General features: G+C 33.0%; 2 long non-coding RNA genes across 2 annotated transcripts; both read right to left on the reverse strand.

Moving 5' to 3' along the window:
- Positions 1-2,180: 2,180 nt before the first annotated feature.
- On the reverse strand, positions 2,181-10,784 carry LOC127737552 (uncharacterized). Its single transcript, XR_007999683.1, has 2 exons — positions 10,464-10,784; positions 2,181-2,834 (listed from the first exon to the last, which is right to left on the reverse strand). It is a non-coding gene; the product is annotated as an uncharacterized LOC127737552 (long non-coding RNA).
- A 10,265-nt stretch (positions 10,785-21,049) lies between these two features.
- On the reverse strand, positions 21,050-23,041 carry LOC127737554 (uncharacterized). Its single transcript, XR_007999685.1, has 3 exons — positions 21,969-23,041; positions 21,433-21,585; positions 21,050-21,122 (listed from the first exon to the last, which is right to left on the reverse strand). It is a non-coding gene; the product is annotated as an uncharacterized LOC127737554 (long non-coding RNA).
- Positions 23,042-27,152: the final 4,111 nt, after the last annotated feature.

Raw genomic sequence — 27,152 nt, forward strand, 5'->3', positions numbered from 1 at the left:
GGAACCTCAAATTTTAAAACAGTCTTGAATATCGAGTGCACCTTTTGCTATTGTAGCAAACATTGAATTTTTAATGCTTGGAGTAAGCTACACAAACAGTTCAATTAACTACATGCAGAACCATACGATTTCCTTCACTTCGACGTTTTTATGTTGGATTAATTCATTAATATGTATAAACAGCCGCTCCCGCTTCGTACGATTCGTCAAGTTACGCTTTCGTACGTTCGTTCGTCAATATCCTGATCACCTCTATTAAAACCTTTGAATTGTTTACATTTCCACAAATATCGATTTGAACATAACTAAATTTGTATTCTTTTCGAATGGTTTTTTGGATGTATAAATACATACCCACGTTCATTTTCTATATAGAGATTGCTTTATCTATATATAACATTATACATATTTATAATAAGGTTAAATCCAAACTATCCTACTGCCTGTCGATACTTTTATTTTGGCATTGCACAAGTCATGTCTTCTTTGACTGTCCATGGCGTTAAAACACTTAATCCCTGGGATGTGTTTTGGTTGATTTAAGTCTCTGATGCATGATTTTTTATTATTAATTGTTTTGGGCTTTTAACTAGCTTTCAGTAACTGCGAGTACTCTCAAATCGTACTTTCGTGTTAATTTGACCTGTTACACAATTTGTAATGCATTTTTGTTATTCATTGTTTACTTATTTGTGTTATATCTTGTCTCACTATTTTTAATATGTACCACCTTTGATAAGTATTTAGTATGACGATACATTTCCACTGCTGTTCTCGTACTATGAACAACAACTTTATTTTGTAAAAAATATCTCCGTATCCTAACAACAAAATTATTAGTTGTCTTTTTGACATTGTGCCATAGATCAAATTTATTCGTTCAGTGTATGTTTACTTGTTTTTGTTAATATGTCTTTTTGATTGAGTTAAGCCATTTCAATTGATTTTTTATAATTTGTCTTTCTATGTTGTAATTTTACATTACTATTTCAGGTTAGGGTGAAGGTTGGTGCCTGTTAAAACGTTTAAACCCGCTGCATTTGTTTGCACCTGTCCTAAGTCAGGAACCTGTTTCAGTGAGTGGTTTTCGTTTGTTGGTGTGAATCTTAAGTGTTTCTCGTTTCTGGTTTTTTGTATAGATTAAACCGTTGGTTTTCCTGTTTGAATCGTTTTACACTAGTCATTTTGGGGCCCTTTTTAGCTTGCTGTTCGGTGTGAGCCAAGGCTTCGTGTTGAAGGCCGTACCTATAATTGTTTATTTTTTACACATTGTGACTTGGATGGAGAGTTGTCTCATTGGCACTCATACCACATCTTCTTATTTCTATTGAACTTTTGCTTTTGCCATTTGTTAAGGGACTTTCTGTTTTCCTTGGAGTTCGGTATTTTTGTTATTTACTTTTTACTAGCTATAGCTCTTAAAAACAGAAACATCGTCTTTGATACTTGCGACTTTGAAATAGGAAGATTGTTATAGAATAAACTCATTTTAGTTTGAGATGTTAACATGTTAAGAAAAATGCAGAGTGTCTATATTAGTAACCACTTTCGTGTCATTTATTATATTGTCTAGAAATAGAAAGATCATCTATTATCTATATATTACTAAATCTTTAATTTGAGTTGTTATATTATTTTAAAATGATTGTATCGATTTTATTACAATCATGAGTCGCGTTTGCTTAAATTAAAATGTATTGTGTAGAAAAAGACCGATCAGTTATATTACAACCTTTGTCGTTTTGTTGACAGTTATGACGTATTACTAACTACTTTCAATATAGAAATCAGCAGATCGTTTTATTACTAGTTAGTAGTTCCATTTGTTTTGTTGCTGTATTGAAATAAAAATTTGCAGTTCTAACAAGCTACTTTCGTTTGAGTTGAATTGAATAAGAAGTAAGCATATTAGTTTCATGATTATTACAATCAGTTTTGTTTGAGTTGATGTTTTGAATAAGCAGATCGAGTCGTTTGTCAAAGAGTCCAAACCTCAATCAAATGATATATTTTCAATGGTATTTTCAGATGCAATATTATAGCTGTTAAGGTTTGGAAGCTTAATGACGAAAAATTAAAAGAAAACATCAAATAAACTCATAATAGACTCATCATGGATACAAGCAAAGTCCATAATAATCTCCAATATAACAGGCTTCAAATACTTCAGAATAAATATGTTTTCTTCATCAAGATATTTTATTTAAAGTTGAGGTTCTAAAAACGGAAAAAGTCGTACAATGATGAGAAAACATAAAAAGCATAGTTCATCAATTGAAATATCTCAAACATCATATAGTGTTATTATAAATTTGATGCTAGTAATTGACAATGCAAGAATATACGAATATATATTTATATGTCCAACAGAACGAAAAGATTAGTACTTCCTGTAACTAAGATATGAAAATCGGTAGTGCAGTAGATTAAAGCATGAACAAGTTTGTTTACAGACAATTCTCTAATTACGATAGAAATAGTGATTTCCTATTCTTGTTTTGTTGGGTCCGGGACTTTGATTGAAACTCGTAGCACCGTGAGTTGGATCAGTGTTTCTTCTACTGAGGGCATCTTGGGAGGCTTCCATTGCGTTTCTATACTCTTGTGTATTCCTCCTTTTATGATCGTCCCATGCGCTGTTATGTGAAGGTAGATCCAAGGTTTCGTACTGATGACCTCCTGAGGTAGTCCTCTGATTTGCTACGTCCCTTACGGAGTTCGGGAAACCAGAGTGGTTTACCCTGTTGACCATGGTATATGCAACAGCACGCTGTCCTTCAATCGCCTCACCTCTAGATTCTCCGAATACAACTCGCCCAACAGTTTCTTCGTCGCTGCAAAAGGTAAATACTAATGCTTGAATATAACTTAAGATGTCACCAAAAGAAAGCCATGTACAAATATATTAATAAAATTTGCCACTTAATGAAAAATATTTGTTAAAGTAATAAACTAGAGAATTATTTTTGTAAGAATTGGTTGTTGAGTGCTGGATGTCAAATAACTAATATTTCTTTTCTGTAAACCGCCGCATGGTTTATCATGATACCATTTGGTGTCTTCTATTATTAGTATTCAGATCTTAGATATAGAGCAGTAAATTACTTACCTATACATAATGAATCCTGTTCTGTCCCACAATACACTGAAGTTACAATGAAACACATCTTATATATACGACAAACATCATTTCTGAAAATACTATGTATACAGAATGTTACATGTTATCTATTTTAAGATGGAAAGTTTTCCATTTTTGAATATAGACTGACACTCTCAGTTGACCTTGACCAGTGGATGAACTTGTTTAGGACATTATGAGTTATATGTTATTGTTTATTTGCGATGTCAATGAAATCTCCGATATTGCAAAGCAACCAAATTCCATTTAGAACTAAGTAAATAAGATAAATACTGATGATATCACGATTGTGTTTATTTGAATTCGTAATTTCGTGTTTTTGTTGGTATGTAGGTTTTCTCTTTCTAAACGTCCAGTACATTAAAAATAGATCATTGGGATTTTCCATCACCTGTTTCAGCACGGCATACGTGTAAGCATAATGTCGATATTCTTAAAATAGAAACTCATGAAATCGACTTAATAAAATCGACGAAAAAAATAGGCAGGACAGGAGTTTTGAGTAAAAAAAATGCAGGATGAGGCACTTTGCAAAAAAAAAAATGCAGGATGACAATTTATGTAAAAAAAAGTCAGGATAAACTAAAAAAAAAAAAATGCAGGACCGAATAGAGTGAAAAATAAAAAAGGAGGACAGAGATTACAACTAAAAAAAATGCAGGACAAAATTTTTCATCCTAGCCCCCCCTCCCCCCATAAAATCAAATGGCAGCTCCCTAAGTCTATTAAATTGTGAATAAATTAAACACTCAAAAATCTGCTATCAGCTCCCAATTCTGCATTATTACATTACAGGCTACGTTACGAAACTCTTTCGTTTGGATCGAAAGTTATATTACAGCTTCTTTCATTTAGATTAACGGTTATATTACTGGCAAATTTCATTTGGGTTGAAGGTTATATTACTTGCTACTTGTATTTCTATATTTCTGTATTGAAAGTATGCGACTGTTATACAAGTGAGGGTTTTAGCTAGCTATTAAACCAGGTTTCATCCACCATTTTCTACATGAGGAAATGCCTGTTCCAAGTTTGGAATATGACAGTTGTTTTCAATTCGTTTGATGAGTTTGAAATTAATAATATGGTTCATGATATACCCATTTCTAGAATAAAAAATAAACTCCAAGTACTCGCAAAACGGTTTGTTTTCGTACCGGCAGACAAAGCAGCCAATAATGTAGTGGTGGTATGACGCATATACTACACGGAAGTTTTCCCAAACGAATTATCAATTCTTCTACATTCAGGTCAGTACGCTCCACAGAGAGTCAAATTGTAAACAATCATATCACCGCCACTACCCAGCTTAAAGCCTCTTTCGAAATTTGAAAGTCCCGACTATGTACTGGTTACCTAAATTACACAAACAATCATTAAATTTCGTTTCATCTCCGCATCTAGTAAGTGTTCTACTACTAGTATGTCAGTGCTTCTAACTATCTCCCTTACTACTACCAAAGAACTTGTTTTTACCTTTTGTAATAAAGCTTATGAAAATAATGGTATTAATTATTTTTGGAGTGTTAAAAATTCTTTAGAGGTTTTAGATAAAATTTGTGCTTTTGGTGGTCCTTTTAATTCTGTTGACAGTTATGATTTTTCTACTCTCTACACTACACGTCCACACAATCTTATCAAGAAAAAGTTTTCATATTTAATTAAATGGTCTTTTGAAAAATCACGTTGCAAATTTATTTGCTGTAACTCGTTTAAAGCCTTTTTCTGTAACGAAAAAGGAAAGTATGCTAGATACACATTCAACAATACCTACCGTTATCTTGATGATATTTTGTCGTTAAATAATCCAGAGTTCTCTAAATATACTACCGAAATTTACCCAAAGGAACTTACTTTAAATAAATCTAACATAAACAGCAGTAGTTGTCCTTTTCTAGATTTAGACATTTCAATTTCTAAAGGGAAACTCCATACTAAATTTTACGACAACAGAGACGATTTTTCATTCCCTATTGTTAATTTTCCTTTTTTATACGGCGATGTCCCTTTGGCTCCACCATACGGTGTTTATATATCACAACTCGTTCGTTATGCCCGTGTGTGGTGGTGTCATAAATTTTAACGAACGTAATCAATGCATCACTGGTAAATTATTAAGTCAGGGATTTCGTTACCATAAATTTCTTAAAACTTTTACTAAATTCTTTCATATATACAAAGATTTGATTAGTAAATTTGGCTGTACCTGTAGAAAACTAATTAAAAACGGTATTTCACATCCTAAATTTTACGGTAATATTGTGCTAAAAGCGCGGAAATCACGAAGTTATCCGTGTAAAACTCATCGAACCTTAACAAACTTATTAGTAAAGATTATCTTATTAATGTTTTAATAGAGATGACCAGGATATTGACGAACGAACATATCTCGACGAACGAACGTATTAGGAGCGGTAATTGTATGTTTACAAACGTACTTAATTATATAAACCTAAAAGGTGTTGTTATGTAATAATTTTGTTTGAACTGTATTTGGATGCGATCACGATAATAGAGAGAAATGCATTAAATATACCGATTTAAATGGTCTTCATAATATATAGATAAAAGAGTTTAAAGTTTCAGAAAGTGTTATGTATGTTACGATATCATGTAGTTGTTTATATATAGATTCTTACATTAATTTGATACCAGTGGATTATCGGATTTATCCAATCAAGATAGTTAAATTATCAATTTTAAAGTCCGAGCCTCGGCGAGGACTTTAAAATTTATGATTTAACTATCGAGATTGGATAAATCAGATAATCCACGAGTAACTATGTAAGAATCTGTTTCTCTAATGATTAAAAAATAAATTTTTATATTTTGTTTAACGAAAATCCCCTTCGAGTGCCTTCCACATTCCATGAAGTTGTCAATTTCATTAACACCTGTTGCCATATTTTGATTCATCTAGTGTGCTGATAAAGGTTATGACCCTTAAATTCATCCAATCATCTTCTGAGATCACCGGCAACCACGCGTTGATTAAATTTTTTTATACAATGGGTTCGGGATAAATTTCCATAGAATTAGAGAAAATTGTTAATCGCATGATGAAATGTACATCACGCATAGGATTATTCGAGTGCACCGACAACTTTTACTATACTCATACAGATATGAATGCATAATTTAGATGCTTTGAAACAATATATAAACGTGATGTTGTGGGATCGTTTTTTTATCTGTCTTCTTAATTGGGTATTCAAGTTTTATACAACCTAATCGATCAGTTTATATATAAAAAAATATATAGTTTTTTTTTAACCCGTTCAAAAATGATTTTTTTTGTTGTTGTAAGGAAGCTATCATTTGATTTTTAGGGGGGGGGGGGGGGGGGGGGTAAGATGAAAAATTTTGTCCTGCATTTTTTTGTGTAATCTCTGTCCTGCTTTTTTTGTGTGTAAATTCTGTCCTGCTTTTTCATTTTTCACTCTATTCGGTCCTGCCTTTTTTTATTTGTTTATCCTGACTTTTTTTTTTACATAAATTGTCATCCTGCCTTTTTTTTTTACTCAAAACTCCTGTCCTGACTTTTTTTCAAATTACATCCTAGCCCCCCCCCCCGTAAGAATCAATACATACAAGATTAACAAAGGCCAGATGCTCCTGACTTGGGACAGGCGCAAAAATGCAGCGGGGTTAAACATGTTTTGTGAGATCTATTTGTTATGATCCTGGACGCCAATGGAGTTGGCTTACGTTACTAAAGTAGAACTAACGGAAATGCAATAAATGATTCAAAATCAGAAATGCGGTTGAGGCATGTAGTACAAATGTATGTCATTTGCAAATTGTAAACCCCCTCCCTCCCTGCAAACGACGTTTTGGGTATATAGGATAGGAACCGCCCTGTACTTTCGTGTTAATTTGACCTGTTACACAATTTGTAATGCATTTTTGTTATTCATTGTTTACTTATTTTGTGTTATATTTTGTCTCACTATTTTCAATATGTACCACCTTTGACAAGTATTTAGTATGACGATAAATTTCCACTGCTGTTCTCGTACTATGAACAACAACTTTATTTTGTAAAAAATATCTCCGTACTCCTAACAACAAAATTATTAGTTGTCTTTTTGACATTGTGTCATAGATCAAATTTATTCGTTCAGTGTATGTTTACTTTTTTTTGTTAATATGTCTTTTTGATTGAGTTAAGCCATTTCAATTGATTTTTTATAGTGTGTCTTTCTATGTTGTAATTTTACATTACTATTTCAGGTTAGGGTGAAGGTTGGTGCCTGTTAAAACGTTTAAACCCGCTGCATTTGTTTGCACCTGTCCTAAGCCAGGAACCTGTTTCAGTGAGTGGTTTTCGTTTGTTGATGTGGTTCTTAATAAGTGTTTCTCGTTTTTTATATAGATTAGACCGTTGGTTTTCCTGTTTGAATCGTTTTACACTAGTCATTTTGGGGCCCTTTATAGCTTGCTGTTCGGTGTGAGCCAAGGCTTCGTGTTGAAGGCCGTACCTATTATTGTTTATTTTTTACACATTGTGACTTGGATGCAGAGTTGTCTCATTAGCACTCATACCACATCTTCTTATTTCTATTGAACTTTTATTTTTGCCATTTGTTAAGGGACTTTCTGTTTTCCTTGGAGTTCGGTATTTTTGTTATTTTGCTTTTTACTAGCTATAGCACTTAAAACAGACAGATCGTCTTTGATACTTGCGACTTTGAAATAGGAAGATTGTTATAGAAACAACTCATTTTGGTTTGAGATGTTATAATGTTAAGAACTTGAGGCTCTCAAGAGCCTGCGTCGCTCACCTGTATTTACTGATGCTTTGGAAATCATGTAAAATAAGGCTAAAATCATAATTAATTGTATTAGATATTAGATATTATAATGATATCTAAGATAATAACAAAAAACTGCAAAATTTTTATAAAATTACTAACTCAGGGGCAGCAACCCAACAACGGGTTGTCGGATTCGTCTGAAAATTTCAGGGCAGATAAATCTAAATCTGATGAACATTTTTGCCACCTGTCAGATTTTCTCTAAATGCTTTAGTTTCAGAGATATAAACCAAAAACTGCATTTTACCCCTATGTTCTATTTTTAACCAAGTTGGCCATGATGGTTGGAAGGCGGGTTCGTCGGACAAATTTTTTAAACTAGATACCCTAATAATGATTATGGCCACGTATGGTTAAATTTGTCTCAATAGTTTCAGAGAAGAAGATTTTTGTAAAAGATTACAAAAATTTAGGAAAAATTGTTAAAAATTAACTATTAAGGGCAATAACTCCTAAAGGGGTCGACTGACAATTTTGGTCATGACAACTTATTTGTAGATCTTACTTTGCTGAACATTATTGCTGTTTACAGTTTATCTCTATCTATAATAATATTCAAGATAATAACCAAAAACTGCAAAATTTCCTTAAAATTACCAATAATCTGATAACCAGTTTTACCCTATGTCAGATTTACTCTAAATGCTTTGGTTTCAGAGATATAAGCCAAAATCTACATTTTACCCCTATGTTCTATTTTTAGCCATGGCGGCCATCTTGGTTGGTTGGCGGGGTCATCGGACACATTTTTTAAACTATATACCCTAATGATGATTGTGGCCAAGTTTGGTTAAATTTGGCCCAGTGGTTTCAGAGAAGATTTTTGTAAACAGCTAATGACGACGGACGACGACGACGGACGACGGACGCCAAGTGATGAGATTAGCTCACTTGGCCCTTCGGGCCAGGTGAGCTAAAAATGCAGAGTGTCTATATTAGCAACCACTTTCGTGTCATTTATTATATTGTCTAGAAATAGAAAGATCATCTATTATCTATATATTACTAAATCTTTAATTTGAGTTGTTATATTATTTTAAAATGACTGTATCGATTTTATTACAATCATGAGTCGCGTTTGCTTAAATTAAAATGTATTGTGTAGAAAAAGACCGATCAGTTATAATACAACCTTTGTCGTTTTTGTTGACAGTTATGACGTATTACTAACTACTTTCAATATAGAAATCAGCAGATCGTTTTATTACTAGTTAGTAGTTCCATTTTTTGTTGTTGCTGTATTGAAATAAAAATTTGCAGTTCTAACAAGCTACTTTCGTTTGAGTTGAATTGAATAAGAAGTAAGCATATTAGTTTCATGATTATTACAATCAGTTTTGTTTGAGTTGATGTTTTGAATAAGCAGATCGAGTCGTTTGTCAAAGAGTCTAAACCTCAATCAAATGATATATTTTCAATGGTATTTTCAGATGCAATATTATAGCTGTTAAGGTTTGGAAGCTTAATGACGAAAAATTATAAGAAAACATCAAATAAACTCATAATAGACTCATCATAGATACAAAAAAAGTCCATAATAATCTCCAATATAACAGGCTTCAAATACTTCAGAATAAATATGTTTTCTTCATCAAGATATTTTATTTCAAGTTAAGGTTCCAAAAACGGAAAAAGTCGTACAATGATGAGAAAACATAAAAAGCATAGTTCATCAATTGAAATATCTCAAACATCATATAGTGTTATTATAAATTTGATGCTAGTAATTGACAATGCAAGAATATACGAATATATATTTATATGTCCAACAGGACGAAAAGATTAGTACTTCCTGTAACTAAGATATGAAAATCGGTAGTGCAGTAGATTAAAGCATGAACAAGTTTGTTTACAGACAATTCTCTAATTACGATAGAAATAGTGATTTCCTATTCTTGTTTTGTTGGGTCCGGGACTTTGATTGAAACTCGTAGCACCGTGAGTTGGATCAGTGTTTCTTCTACTGAGAGCATCTTGGGAGGCTTCCATTGCGTTTCTATACTCTTGTGTATTCCTCCTTTTATGATCGTCCCATGCGCTGTTATGTGAAGGTAGATCCAAGGTTTCGTACTGATGACCTCCTGAGGTAGTCCTCTGATTTGCTACGTCCCTTACGGAGTTCGGGAAACCAGAGTGGTTTGCCCTGTTGACCATGGTATATGCAACAGCACGCTGTCCTTCAATCGCCTCACCTCTAGATTCTCCGAATACAACTCGCCCAACAGTTTCTTCGTCGCTGTAAAAGGTAAATACTAATGCTTGAATATAACTTAAGATGTCACCAAAGGAAAATCCATTTACAAATATATTATTAAAATTTGCCACTTAATGAAAAATATTTGTTAAGTAATAAACTAGAGAATTATTTTGTAAGAATTGGTTGTTGAGTGCTGGATGTCAAATAACTAATATTTCTTTTCTGTAAACCGCCGCATGGTTTATCATGATCCCATTTGGTGTCTTCTATTATTCAGATCTTAGATATAGAGCAGTAAATTACTTACCTATACATAATGAATCCTTTTCTGTCCCACAATACACTGAAGTTACAATGAAATACATCTTATATATACGACAAACATCATTTCTGAAAATACTATGTATATAGAATGTTACATGTTATCTATTTTAAGATGGAAAGTTTTCCATTTTTAAATATAGACTGACACTCTCAGTTGACCATGGCCAGTGGATGAACTTGTTTAAAGTTCAAAGTTCAAAGTTCTTTATTTCCAATTAAGGGCCCCTGACGGGACATAATGACAAGAATACACAATACATTCTCATTCATAACACATAAACATATAAATGAAGATAAAATTAAAATTCACATAAAGTGGATGAGATTGTCATAAAATATATATATAATCATATAAAATATCACAACATAAAACAATTGTTATTGTTATTTTTTATAAGTTAGTTTAGTTCTTTCAAAATTTCATATCTTTGATTTAACTGCCATGCCAGAGTGCAAATACAAATAGTTTAATAATTTCATCATATAGTTTTCTAACAGAGGTCCACCTTGTCTCTTATCCAGAAAAGCAAGTTGAAGGAACAAATAATACAAGTCACTATAATGGAAAAGAGACCAAGCGCAAATGTATTTGGACGTGTTAGCAAGTGTGATTTTAGATACCGTCTTAACCTCCTCGTGACTAGTGCACAAAAGTAATTTTTTTTATCACTTTAATGCAAAAATCACCAAAGACATAAGGAGTTATTTATTATTGTTTATTTGCGATGTCAATGAATCTCCGAGATTGCAAAGCAACCAAATTCCATTTAGAACTAAGTAAATGAGATAAAATACTGATGATATCACGATTGTGTTTATTTGAATTCGTAATTTCGTGTTTTTGTTGGTATGTAGGTTTTCTCTTTCTAAAAGTCCAGTACATTAAAAATAGATCATTGGGATTTTCCATCACCTGTTTCATCGCGCCATACGTGTAAGCATAATGTTGATATTCTTAAAATAGAAACTCATGAAATCGACTTAATACAGAAACACAAGTGAAAGTAGGTACACGATGTAACAACTCAATAAATAAATCTAGATGTCACAAGCATCTGTCTTTTGCAATGGACAGGTGTCTAAATAAGTTCAAGCTCTGAATCACCCTAAGTCTATAAAATTGTGAATAAATTAAAGAGGGACACTCAAAAATCTGCTACCAGCTCCCAATTCTGCATAAAACATTAAAACATGACAACAGACAAAAGACAACCTAAAACTATGACTAATACGTTACCAATATTCGACCTCTTTTCTCTGATGATGGCCAATATATGCAAAATATATATTATTGGTATGGGATGATGCAAAAATACTCGGAGATTAACAAAATTTCAAATGTGTTTTTTGTTCAGTGCCCATTCTGATCTGATTGAGAGCTTAAGACAGCACTTTCACTTCATATTCAATAAATCATAAAAACACCTTTAAAAAAGATTCGACAGATGCCGAAGAGAGACCGAAAAAATAATGACAAATAACGAAAAACGATGAAGAAAGAAACAACAGTATACAAAACACTACATATAATAACCAGAGACTGAGCAACACGTATCCCAACAAATACAGTCTACAAAACTCTTCATATAATAACCAAAGACTGAGCAACACGTATCCCCTAAATGTTAAATGTTGCTCTTTAATTTGAAGAAAAAGTATATTTTCTAATCTTATCTTATCTGTTGTAAATGTATCTGAATACATTGTCTTCTCCTGACGTGTACTTTGTGTCTGAGGGAACTGTTATTGTATCTGCGAATCCGTTGCCTTCACCTGACGCGTTTTTTGTGTCTTAGGATCTGTGAAATAGATGTAATCATCTGTCTTGTACGTGATGTGTTAGGGTATTGCGAACGTATTGGTAAATACCAATCTTTACGACTTTTTCTTTGGACGTAGCTTTCATTTTTAGATTCTTAGGGTGTTTCTGTTAATGAGTGAAGCATGGGCAATATTGCTTTTATCTTAGTAAATCGAGTATAATCGTGATGAAATGTGTTACAATTTGGCGTATCCCTCTGTGATTGTTTGACATTGGCAACCCTTCCATAGCTATTCGAAATCAAACGTTTAAGCTTTGGTTACAACAAACACTGTTAATATGAATTTAGAACGTTTCTATATGTAATTGCATAACTGAAAAACAAATTATTAATAGTACATCATTGGGATCCCGCTAACATGTTTAACCCCGCCACAATCTGTATGAATGTGCCTGTCCCAAGCCAGGAGCCTGTAATTCAGTGGTTGTCGTTTGTTTATGTGTTACATATTTGTTATTCGTTCTTTTTTTGTACATAAATTAGGCCGTTAGTTTTCTCGTTTGAATTGTTTTACATTGTCATTTCGGGGCCTTTTTTAGCTGACTGTGCGGTATGGGCTTTGCTCATTGTTGAAGGCCGTACGGTGTCCTATAGTTGTTAATTTCTGTGTCATTTGGTCTCTTGTGGAGAGTTGTCTCATTGGCAATCATACCACATCTTCTTTTTTGTATCATGTTTTAATTTGTATAATGCTCAAAAAGTATTTCTTTTCTTTTCTTTTCGTATTTGTTTTACTTTTTGTTATTCATTTTTCCTTGTTACGTGTGATATTTTGTGCTGGTGTTAGAGTTGTTTTGTTGTTGTTGTTTTTTTTGTTTAGGGGAGGAGGCTTTGAAAACGCAATAAGTACTTGTTTGTAATTAAAAAAGATGGCATTGTACAAACATAATGTAACGTTAATAATCAAATTAATATACAAAAGGTTATGCTTGGTATACGTCAATGAATTGCAAGCTTTAAGACACAATTTACCCAAAAATGAAAACTGTATAACATTCTTATCTTTACGGTGATGTTGTTTACCGAGCCCGGAAATTAAGATACGATCCGGGTAAACTTATCGATCCTTTAAATAAACTTATGATATTCTTAAAGGTTATCAATTCAACACTGTAATAAGATCTTTTAATATGTTTTATTGGTTTAATATTGATTTTGTTATCAGTAAATTAAAATAGTACTAAAGATTTTTGTTATATATACATATACACATTCACGGTTCTACCATCTGTCGATACCTATATATAGGCATTGCACAAGGTCATTTTTTCTCTGACTGTTGACGTCTTTACACTAAATCCATTGGATGTTGGATATGTACTGATTTATATTTTAGTCTTAGATACATGATTTGTTTATTAGTTGTTATTGGCTTTTAACAAGCTGTCAGTAACTGCGAGTACTCTCAGATCTGCACTTTGTGTCTTTTTTTGTTTGGGGGGATATAAATACCCAGCCACGTTCGGTCTTTGTTTTTGTTAGTTGTTTTTCTGCTTTGTATCGAACTGAGTTGGGCCTTTTCCAACTGATTTTTATAGTTTGCTTTGGGATGTTGTACTGTTGCACCACTGTCCCAGGTTAGGGGGAGGGATTGGCGCCAGCAAACATTTATAATCCCGCCGCATTCTGTATATGCCTGTCCTAAGTCAGGAGCTTGTAATTTAATGGTTTGTTGTTGTATATCATCTTTGTTTTTTGTCCCCCGCGTAACGCGTTGTGGGGGACATAGATATACCGGGCGTCCGTCCGTCCGTTCATCCGTCTGTCCGTGTGTCCGACCGTGCGTCCGTCCGGTCTTGTTAGCGCTCTCGCGTGTACAATTCTTGCCAGATTTTTATGAAACTTACATCATAGGTGTATATAAGCAATGTCTTGGACGAGTACGAAAATCAGTGCGGATCAATTATTTTTAAATGAGTTATGCCCCTTGGAAATATCAATTTTATGGAAAATTGCCTTATTAGCGCTCTCATTTGTACAATTCTTATTAGATTTTTATGAAACTAATATAAAGGTTTATATTAGCCATGTCTTGGACGAGTTCGAAAATCAGCGCCGATCAATTATTTTTAATTTAAAGAGTTAAGCCCCTTGGAGACATTGATTATATGGAAAATTGCATTGTAAGTCCTCTCGCATGTACAATTTTTGCCAGATTTTTTATGAAACTTATATCAAAGGTATATAACAGCAATGTCTCAGACAATTTCAAAAATAAGTGCCGATCAAATATTTTTAATGAGTTTCCCTTGCAAATATTAAATATATCGGAAATTGCTCTCAAGTCTTCAACTCTCTAGTAAGATAATTTTAAAAAGTTTTAATATTTTTTTAGTTATTGTCCTTCGACAGACAGCTAAAATATGTGCAACACGGGGGACATTTTATCGTTTATTGTATTGTACTTAAATCAGGCCGTTAGTTTTCTCGTTCGAATGGTTTTACATTTGTCATTTTATAGCTTGCTATGCAGTATGAATTTTGCTCATTGTTGAAGGCCGTACGGTGACCTATAGTTGTTACCTTCTACGTCATTTGGTCTTTGTGAAGAGTGTCTAATTGGCAATCATACAACATCTTCTTATTTTCATGTTTAAACATACGATGTTCAATAAAAGAAACCTGGACAGTAGCCAAATTCAAAGAACGTTTAACTTTTATATTTTCAGAGAATCAGCATAAAAACGACCCGTCATGTAATTTCTTATACGCTAATATGCTTAAACAACCTGATATCCTTGTTTTGACGCAAAGGTGCTTAATCAAACCACTACGTCATATATTTTACTATAATATGCTCAACCGACCTGATATCTATTGTTTTGGCGTTAATCAAGGTGATTAACCTACCTTTAGTATCGTTGTTTTTAGGCTAGGATGTTTTACCTTCCTATTATTATATCATTGTTTTACGCAAAAGTGCTTTACCCTCTAATTATTGCATACAGGGGTGGATCCAGCCATTTATAAAAGCGGGGTTCCAACTATATGTCCCCATTCAAATGCATTGATCGTCAAAAAAAAGGGGGGATTCCAACCCCCGGATCCCCCCCCCCCCTGGATCCGCCACTGGCAATTCTTTTACGCTAATATGCTGACCTGCTGATATCCTTGTAGTCTAGCCAATTTGGTGAACAACCTGCAACAAATTGCAACACAAAGTGTTTCTCTGAAAAACAAGTCTGTTACTATCTATGAACAACATTCTAAAAATCTACAAAAATATATTTTGCGGAAAGTGGTGTAATTAATCAAACATTTTGGTAGTAAAAGTAAGGTAATCTGAGTTGTTTCCCCTTATTTGGCAAAGTTGGAAAAAATGGATCATACACAAATGGTCTGTACTTTTTAAAAACAGTTGTTATGATAAGATATAACACACAATTTTCTCAATTTCAAAGAGAAGTGTCACAAATGAATCACTTTCCTTTCTCAAATTTTGTATATTTTGATAAAGATATAGACCGATTGTGTTCTTCTATTTTGCAATCAAAGATTCTAATTCTCCAATAACAGTGTTAGTGTATAAGTTCTGACCCAAATATGATATCGAGCTGCTAATATCCTTGTTCTGACCCGCATCAGATATCCTTGTTCTGACCAGAAGATGCTATCTACCTGCTGATATCCATGTTGACAGACGATGCAATCTACTTGGTGGTATCCTTGTTCTTACCAGAACATCCTATCGACCTTCTAAAATTTCTGTTCTAACAAGAAGATTGCTATGCTATCTACCTGCTGATATCCTTGTTTTGACCAAAAGATACTATTTACCGGCTGATATCTTTGTTTTGACCAAAAGATACTATCTGCCTGTTGATATTCTTGTTCTGATCAGAGGATGCTATCTACCTGCTGATATCCTTGTTCTGACCAGACGATGCTATCTACCAGCTTTGACCAGATGATGCTACAATGTAACCTAGCTTACAAGACCTACCGACAAATATTAATCAGTTGTTGTGTAGGACGTTACATAAAACAAATTAAGTCGTTATCAGCATCTATGATTTTCATAAAAAAATATATATTTGACGTTTTTTTTTCCTCTTTCTTTTTTTTAATGTAAATAGGATGAAACCATTGAAAGATAGTATATTTTTAGTAAAAACTCGTAGAAAGTTTATATATTTTCAACAGCAATGGCTACAGACATGACATACTGACTAAGTTAGTATAATTCTTTTTTCCGATTGTCTGAAGACTTAATAAATACTGGCCTCTTTCAAATACTGTCGATTTCAATTAAATTTTCTGACGACACTTCATAAACCTTTTAGTAGTTTTGTTTGTGATCCTATGGATTTTATGGACGGCACTATTCAACCAGCAGACAACCTTAGCAAGCTTCCTGTAGTGGGGTGCACATGTTTACCCTTTCGTCGCTTAGGTCCTTTATCGACATGTTGCTATCCATTGTTAGCTCTAAGATATTCAATCGACCCCTTGATAACCATGTGTGACGTTAAGACACTAAATCGGACATGATGTAATACCGATAATTGATTTGGAGCAAAGGTGATTGCACTTCCTGATTTTTTTCGAAATACATTAAACTAAAAAACGTATGATATATTTATGATAACAATAGAAGAATTTACTTCGATCATTTTGGCATGAATCCAGGGCAGTCATAAGTATCACAGTCTCGGAATAGCATAAAGTCAATCGACTTTAAAAATAAAAAACAAAGACTGATACAAGAAGTTAAATATGAAATAAAAAACGATAACAAATATATGATCAAGATTATGCAGACTATGTTCATGCATCAAAAGTAAAGGTGAAGACTTCATAAGATGCAACACTGATAAACCAACAAAGAGTTCTACAAAGTGCAAAGAGAGTAATGCCAGCATAATCAACGAGCAATTCCAATTAATTTTTACCAAAGAGGACCACATAATATTCCCAACAACGAAGGGTGTTAAAAGATTACTGAACAGGGATTTTATAAGCTGTTGACCAACCAGAAAACAGCAACAGGTCCAGACGACTTCAAAGCATTTATACAAAGAGCAACAGCCCTGCAACTAGCGCGATTTTTATCTCTGTTAGACCAGCACTCCCTCCGACACAGGAAGTTCTCTAGGACTGGAGGGATGCCTTGGCATTTTTTTTATAAGGTTCCACAAGCCAGATTACTGTACAAGCTAATTTACTGTGGGTTCTATTACAACACTGAAAGATGGATCAAAATCATTCTTGGTCAACAGAATTAAGAAAGTAGTGTTATAGAAAACCAAATATACACCATCTTTGTGCTTGTACCCTCTTGTTCCTAGCCTTCATAAATTGTTTGCCAAATACTACCAAAAACTTAGAGGCACGACTATCTCCGGACGATATAATCCTACTCCGCACCATAAATTGATCACCAGACAGCCAGATACTGCAGGAATATCTCAGTACGTTTGAAGAATTGGAAAGCATATGGCAAATGAATTTCAACCCAAGTTAATGCACAGTTATAAGAGTAGGACATTATAAGATCAAGTCAGTTTTACCTATCAACATCAAGCTTCATAGTCAGACACTGGAAATATTTGACTCCAGCAAGTACTTTGGAGTCACAATTACCATCAAACTTTCCTAGTACAAACAAATTGATAACATAGCTGCCAAATAAAATACATTTTTTATGTTGAAGACTACCAAAATTGCCAAAGACACAACTTGACAACAAAAGTGAGACCTATAATAGACTATGCAGCCACCGCATGGGACCTGACAGGCCAATGTTAAATCTAACCCTGGAAATTGTACAAAGAGCGACACTCCGAGGTAAGACATAAGACATAAAGCTTTATTCAGAGTCGGTATGTGCAAATACAAGTATAAAACATAAGCTCTGAAGAGCTTTTAAAACCGACAGAGCAACAAATAAAACAAAACATACATATCAAGTCATGCACACATAAATTAAACATATAAAGCAAGAGTTCATATCAGTATATAAACATGCAGCACAAAAGTTCTTAAAAGCATCTTACAAGTTAAACACACACTGAAACATGCACTTGTGAGATAAAAGCACAAAAGCAAAAATAAAATGGTTTGCACATTAAAAGCACATATAGATTAGTTAGTTACTAAAACTAGCACAAAGCAGCAGAAGCACTATAGTAAAGATAATAAAATAAAATTGCCATGCTGAAAATAAAGCATTAAACCAAAAATAATGAACAGAAATTAACTGTAGACTGTGTAAAAGTATGATGTATGGTTGCCAATGAGACAAATTTTCAACCGAGCCGAAATGACATAGAAATTAGCAATTATATGTCACCGCACGGCCGTCAGCAATGAGCAAAACCAATACTGCATAGCAAACTTTAAAAGGCCTGGACACGACAGGATAAAATAATTCAAACGAGAAAACCAACGGCCTGATTTATGTACGAGACAAAACAATGTGAATGTATTACAAAATCCAACACTAGCATATTGACGTCAACGGTGATACATATATAAGGCATAATGACCGCAGAACAAGAGGTCAACACGGCCTCTTCCAAGAAAGATCTAACCATGAGAAATACCGAAACATCTTCTTAAGGACAGTCCCCGACTGGATCACACTTCTAACCAAAATAGTTGCTGCAGCCAGCATATAATAGTTAAGGGCTAACATTGGAGTGAGCCTAGCCAGTTATTAGACCGGTACCCCATGTGTATTGTTTTAATTGTATAAATAACAATTTAAATTTGTTTTAATAGACTAGTTGATTACATCTGTGTGCGCTTTACAAATCTTTGAAAAACAGTCGGCAACGACTCCTGTTCTTAAGCCGGAAGATGATATCTTTGTTTTGACAATATGCTGATTTATATCCTGGTGTTATAATTTTTGACGTTTCGATTATTTATCGACCTTGTATCTGAATCAGTATGAATACGTCGTGGATAACAATACTGGCTTTAAAACAAAAGTGGCGAAAGCGCAGTCGATTTATTGACGGTGAATGAGAGAGTTTTGAAGCTCTCACTTCAGTGTCTTCAAGATGGTAACACTCGATTACTGTTTTCACTAAGAATGAGTTTGAATATTGTGGTGTTTTGCTAGTTTTAATGTCAAAACACGTTGTGCTGTTCTTTACTTGTTTTTCCACAATATTTATTGTCTGGTAGTTATCACATTTCTTGGCAGTAATTGTTCTTTTTTGACGTTCTTTCTTTAAATATTCGTCTGGTTCTATAGCAGGAACCAGCCCCTCAAACACTTTGTACAGAAATATCAGCTTTTGGCTTGAGCGTCTGGTCTGGAGATCTTGAAGTTCCAGTTTGGCTAGCATATTTGAGACACAGCCATATTCTCTTAATTTGTAGTCAACTGTTATAAGTATTGCTATTTGTTGTGGTATTCTTCAAGCTGTCAAGTTTGTTCACGAATGTAGATGTGTAGGGTCCAATACTATCGCTACATACTGCATTGTTGACCTGACAAGTAAAATATATGCTGTTCTCGAATTCATTCGTGTTGAGTTCCCTTATGTTTTCTTTACCGACCTGTAGACATTCCTGTTATGATGCCAAGGTGTTTTATCAACAATGGGTTATCCTTTTTTGGTAATAAGTTGTTTTACTGCCATTGCGTTATCCTCAATCTTTGTTGTCACCTTTATTTGAAACTTCTTTAAAACTCATCATAGATACTAGGCTTATAATTTGGTACGTTTACATAAGATTCATCAGTGGTGCTCAAATCAAAATATTTGGAAGGCCAAATCAATCAAAGTAATCTGAAATCACTGATGGAAAGATTGGAAGAATGTCCTGTATAATTTCAGTCATATTTTACTCTTCAATTGCAGTGGACAAGAACAACTTGCTATAGCACTATTGCATATTTGTTAGTTACATTACTGCAGATATTTAGAAAGATAGGCCATTTTTCAGTGGATAAAATATTTAATAAAGCTAAATTTGCATAAAAACTTCTTTTAAATTTCAACCCAGGTAGCACAAAAACATTTTATTGATATTTTTAAAATATATTGCAAAATGTCATAAAAATATCATTCAGAAATATTGTTTTGAAGTGAAATGTATGGCTGTACTAATGTGAATAGCATATTTTCAGCTGATATTTGTTCTGAATGTTTAAAGAACATTTTTTTTAAATATTTTGATTTTATATTTAAATAACATAACTTTGATATCATTCAGTGTCAATTGAAAATATCCAGACAAGATATATATCAAACGTTATCCAAAAATATCCTTTTCATGTCTAAAATATGTTTTATGGATGTCTACCAAATGTTTTTAAAATATCAGAGGCAAGTTTAGGTAGAAATGTCTCTTGAAAATGTAAATTAAATATTTCAACAATGTTTTATGAATGTCTTCCCAATATTCTTAAAACATCTTGGTTAAATGTTTGTAAAAAACATTATATAAATATTCAAAAAACGTTTTATGTTCAGGCCAACTCTCAGCTTGCAAATATATCATGCATATTTAGACTAACATTTATCAGCTCTCCTCCAGGGCACCTGTTTCTTGTTCTATCATTATATGTAGTGTAATGTAGACTGTTTATTTTTTTATTTTGTTTTGCAATGCGATTGTTTTTCTCCGACTTGTGGAAATTTGAATTTTTGTTTGATATTTTTCAAACTTTTTCAAACAATTAAGAGCAGTCAAAGCATGACATTGTATACTGCCAACATAAAAGCATTGATAGAATAGCTTATTCATATGACAGGACGACTGTCAATGAATATTGAATTTTCCTGAATAGCATTTTAACATTTTATTAATTATTCAGAGTCTGCATCTTCTACTGCGAGCCTCCTCTTCTTGTTAGCCTTCTGAAGAAGAAATAATACATAAATGTTTAAACTCAATTGAGATTTAAGCTTTTAAGCCGATATCAAGTCAAACATTATGAAAAAAATTGTATTATAATAATTAGATTACAAGTATGCCGTTATTTTGATTATGATATAGATTCAGGAAACAGAACTATGTCAAAAAACGTTCTAACTAAATAAAGAATACAAAGTCAAATCTAAATCAAAGTGACACTTAGCATTGACAGTAATATTAAACATTTTATGCATATATATCTGCGAATTTCAAATCCGATGTAGCAGAAAGGATGGCTATTATGTTACTTACTTAAAGTAATTCATTCTGGGCTATCAAATGGTAGAATGCATTTTGTCCCATCTCCATTTCCATGCGTTTTGAAGCCAGAATATTTTCAATGATTATTAAAATTCCTTTTGCACTCTGCTTTAATTTGTCTTCTGTAGTTCTCAAATACCAGATCTATAAATTTATATGAGAATGTAAAAATGTATATTAAAAAGAAACTCTACTTCAAGTAATTTATACACGAATCTGTCTGCAAATTTGTATAGACTTTTTCCGTATGATATTTTTTTCACATTTTACCCCCTTTTTTCACATATACATGCCATTTCATTTTGTTTAAAATATATCTTTTTCACTTTTCCATGATATCCTAATGTTTAATTATAACACTGCATACATATAATTTAAAGAAGTAGCGTCTTCAACCTTTTGTGATATTTACTCCTACAAACTATTCAAATACAGATTTTGTTTTGCCAAAGTTTTGCCGAGGACAAAAAAACAAGATTCAGTCGAGTCCGTATATCAATTACGATTTTTTTAAAATTACAACTTACGTGTTTCTTTCTCTTTGAACTGTGATTTTCTCTTTTAGTTTTCTTTGTTTTCACTGCTTTCGGAAGTTACAAATAGACGACAGGAAATAACCTCAAAAATGACCATCCCATTACATTTAGATTTCTATAATCTTAATTACCATAGCAACTATCTTTGAAATGTGTCCAACATCTGGTTAACCTTATCAGAATGTGTTTGATTAACAGAATGGTTGTATCAAATATCACTCTGTATATATTTGTTTATTATGTTTCATCAATTAAAGTTGAACGAAAAAAGTTATAATAATACACGATTGAAATGTTCCTCAAAGGTTAAAATTATCAAGGAGATTATCTCTTTGGAATTATTAAAGCTCTTCTATAAAAATGAGGAGTCATTCATGTTAACGTGATATCTAAAAAATATTTAACACTTGCTTCACTCAAATATTGCTAACAAACATTTGACAAACATTTCTGTCATACATCTTACAAATATCTAGAAGACATATTATGTTAAAATGTTTATAAAAGGGTCTTCAACTAATATTTTCTAAATAAAATCGAAAAAATATTTTGTTAAGACGTTATTTAAATATCATTAGATATTACCAGCTTATATTTTTAATTAGGACAAGAAAATTATTTAGATGTTACATCAAAAAGATATTTTATTATACATCAAACCTATGCTTAACGCAGATATTAATCAAAAATGTTTAATAAACATTTCTTTTACACATCTTACAAATATATATTATAATTATAATATAAAAATGTCCATCAGATATTGTTTTAATATTGTAAAGAAATATTTCTTCGACATAAAACTGTTTTCATTTATAAAACTGTCTTTTAAACGTTTAAAAAACATCAGCAAAAAATATTTATTTATTTATTATAAAAAAATATTTACAAAAAATGTTTTTATATTTGCAATCAAACATTGGGGTGAAATGTTATTAGTAAAATATCATTCACACCTAATTTCTGATGTAAACAAAATGTCTTTAAAATATTTTTGTGAAAATATTTCTGATAAACATATATACAACCAGTCAATAATATCATGAAAATATTTTGTGTTAGCTGGGAACTTAATAAATATATATATTTTGAAACAGAAGAAATTAGCCGATAAAAAGATTATCATTGTAGTTTCTCGGTAAACCGCAGATCAAGGGATAAAGACACTTGAAACTAAGTACTTTTTTTATCTCCCAAAATTTACCTGTGAATGGTTGGGTTTTTTTTTGGGAGAGGAGCATTTTTATGTTTAAACATGTATACGTGTGTTCTCACTCCTATAGGATGACTTATTGATTTTGATAAAAAAAAAAAAGAATAATAAAAAGCACGAAGATGCATGGTTGCAGGGTGGCAAACAATCTAATTAAAATTAAATCTCCGCACTTGCTCCTCGTTGTTTATATGTCGCGCGTGGGAGATCTAACAACAGCCGCTTGAGGGTCATGTCTAGGGTCAAATTTGCTGTAGCCAATCAGCGAAGGTGCTACAAAGTGTTAGGGTATTGGACTGGCATAGGAGTCTTAGTAGCGTCTAGAGGTCTTCCGAATGTATATAAACAAAAATGGCAGCCCCCATGCGAAAAACGTTTCGTAACATACAACTGTAATAATAGTTTGTTTTATTGCCTTCCGAGGTTAAAATGGCATCAAGTGAAGTATGCACCCCAAGGAAAATATCAGTATGAACAAACATTTGTGTTTTATGCGGTTTTTCTTTCATCCAGAAAGAAATCTCCTCAACGGGAGAACGTGTTGAAAAAAAAATGTTCAAACTGAAACTTCAGCAGAACTCAGAGAGAATCGCAATAATTTCTAGTGTTGTTACTGGTTTTGAAGTAAACGCCGAAGTAGACAATGACAATGGCGTCTGTATTAAATGTTTTAGAAAAGTCCAACAGTCAATCAAATTAAAGAAAGATGCATTAAAAATTCAAGAAGAACTAAGTGACTAACTTCGGGTGTCTTACCACCTGACCAATCAGAAAGATTAATTGCTAATAGATTTGTTAATCTGCAAGGTGGAACAAACAATAATATAAGCTTAGATGAATACTCGAGAGATGTTGAACAAGGATACAAAAGTAACATGTTCAGGACATCAGACAAAGGAAAGTATCCTTCAACACTCTAAAGAGTATCCTCACCTAGTTAATTTTGCAAGCCATTTTGATAACATTACCAATTTAACAGGAAAGAAGGGGTTCCACCATATACGGTCATACCAAGCTGATGTTCAGAAAATTGCAAAAGACCTACTACAAGAAAATGTACTACATGTAACATATAAAACTTCAAGAATAATAACAGTTAAGTGCAAGGAGCTAAAAAAAGACAAAAACCCATTTGACAGTGCATTTATAGGACTTCGTACATTGATTCTTCGCCGTGACATCAACCAACAGTCCCCTTCCATCGCCTTCAAATCCACATATTTGAAAAATATTGCTTGGAATTAAATTATTGTGAATAAAGTGTGCAGGTTTAATATTCTCTTAAGTCATAACCTTAATTAGCTGGTACCTTTTTTAGTAGTTTGTTGCTGATATTAAAGTGTCATAAGTCAATGAGACATCAACCCAACAAACTAAGTAATGAAATACTTTCAGTTTAGTTGCAGAATATCATGGTCATTTTGATTAGGCAGCATAACTACCTACAAAAACATGTTTATAAAAATGTGGCATGATTTCTATTGAGACCACTATTCAAAAGGGACCAACTTATTTTTCTGTATTAAAGTTTACAGTTCCACCTCTGACTTTGAGTAAAACCTATAGCAAGCTGTACAAAGACCCGAAATGACTTTATGAAAACATCAAGCACGATTGTACAAAACAACAATGAGATAAAAACCAAACTTTTACAGATTTGTTCACAAGGCGACCAGCATGCAGATATTTACCCTATATGTACATGTAAAGAGCTGTTGATAAAACTTATAAAAGGTTGTGTTGGTTAAATGTGCTTTCCTGAGTGATGAAGTTATTAGTGCACATTATTTGGTTCAATTTCTATCTTAGTCAAATTAAACACAGTAACTTAATATAATAAAATGCTCTGCTGGGCCCAGCTTGATACGACTGCAGAGGTCGAACCCTGAACAGTTGGGGCAAGTATGGACACAACAGTCAAGCTTGATACAGCACTGAATTTGGATTGTAATTAAATATTTGACACAGCATAGGTTTCTGACACAGAATAAATGTGGTCTAAGAACTTATAAATTTTTAATTTACCTATTCAAACACAAGTTATTGACTGGAAACTAGAAAAATGCTTGTTTTTTGGCCCCTTTTTGGTTCCAAATTCCTAAACATTTAGGGAAATTATCCCCAAACTCAAACCTAGCTTTCCCTTTGTGATATGGAACCTTGTAGTACAATTTCAGAAAGATCCATACACTTACACACAAGTTATTGTCATGAAACTAGAAAAATACTTGTTTTTTGGCCCTTAATTTCTAAAATTTTGAGGCAATTACCCCCAAAATCAATCCCAGCCTTCCCTTTGTGATATGGAACCTTGTGGTACAATGTCAGAGAGATCCATACACTAACACACAAGTAATGTCTGGAAGTTACAAAAATGCTTATTTTTGGCCCCTAATTCCTGAACTGTTGGTACCATAACCCCCAAAATCAATCCCCACCTTACTTTTGTGGTATTGAACCTTATGGTAAAATTTCATGGAGATCCATTTACTTAAACTAAAGTAAGAGTGCTAAAACCAATGTGTCTTCGGACAACGACACCAACGTCATACCAATATACGACCGCAAAATTATTTTGTGGTCGTATAAAAAAGAAGATGTGGTATTAAGTCTATATTTGACTGTTTTCTTGATGAACACATTGGTCTTGAACAAAGTTGTAAGTAAGATATAGTCCCACTTCATGTTATTGTCTTGAATATGCATGAAATATTTGCCACTGAAACCCAAGTGAAGAAATCAATAATCAATCAACCTATCAATGTTCATTTTGAGCAAAAATAATCATCCTCTATGTATACTGTTGGTTACACCAAGTTAAATACAATGAGTTTGCTATATAGAACAAATATAACATCATCAAGAACAATGAACAAAAAGGTCAAAGTCATACATGTCATATGAACCATGCCAAAACTTAGCACAAAAGGACATACATCAATAGCAATAATTCTATACACCAAAGATAGTTGACTTGTTGATCAATAAACCATGAAAAGTCAAGGTCAGAAACCAACCAGAGTGATTTTTATAGTTCGTTCCTGTGTTGTACTGTTACACCACTGTCCCAGGTTAGGATCCTGCTAACATGTTTAACCCCGCCACTTTCTGTATGAATGTGCCTGTCCTAAATCAGGAGCCTTAGGTAATTCAGTGGTTGTCGTTTGTTTATGTGTTACATATTTGTTTTTCGTTCATTTTTTGTACATAAATTAGGCCGTTAGTTTTCTTGTTTGAATTGTTTTACATTTGTCATTTCAGGGCCTTTTATAGCTGACTATGCGGTATCGGCTTTGCTCATTGTTGAAGGCCGTACAGTGACCTATAGTTGTTACTTTCTGTGGCATTTGGTCTCTTGTGGAGAGTTGTCTAATCATGCTCATTGGCTATCATTCCACATCTTCTTTTTTATATAATATGTACATCTTACAATAATTCCACACCAAATATATTTTTCTGTTTGTTTATCATGTTTATAGTAATCGAGATGCAGACTTGACCCCGAATATATGCTTGTTTCATGAAATGAGGTCAAGATTAGGCGAATCTGCAACCATATCTGACAGACATGGCAGACATGGTTTTCTCTTTTGAATTTTTTCATATTTTTCTGGTCGGGGCTTTTGTAGCCGACTAAAGGCATGGGTTTTTCTCGTTGTACTACAATTGCTTAAATCAAGTTATTGAAAAGTCTGGAGGGTAGTTGTCTGATTGGCAATCATACCGCATCTCTTTATTTTTAAGATGAAAACAAGTAAATATCTTATGATGTGTGTCAATCAGTTACTGTCTCATTTGTTTTTATACGCTACATCTCTTTTTAGTCACATTGACAGCTGCAGGCATGACATGAACCCAGATCTAGAGTGGCAATACAGCAATTGTAAGGGGGTTAAAAGTCAAAAAAATTTGAAGAGTCTAAAGTTGAATAAGTTACAGAAACTAGATACTGAAAAATTAAA

This window comes from Mytilus californianus, unplaced genomic scaffold, assembly GCF_021869535.1.
Source record: "Mytilus californianus isolate M0D057914Y unplaced genomic scaffold, xbMytCali1.0.p SCAF_4, whole genome shotgun sequence".
Classification (NCBI taxonomy): Eukaryota; Metazoa; Mollusca; class Bivalvia; order Mytilida; family Mytilidae; genus Mytilus; species Mytilus californianus.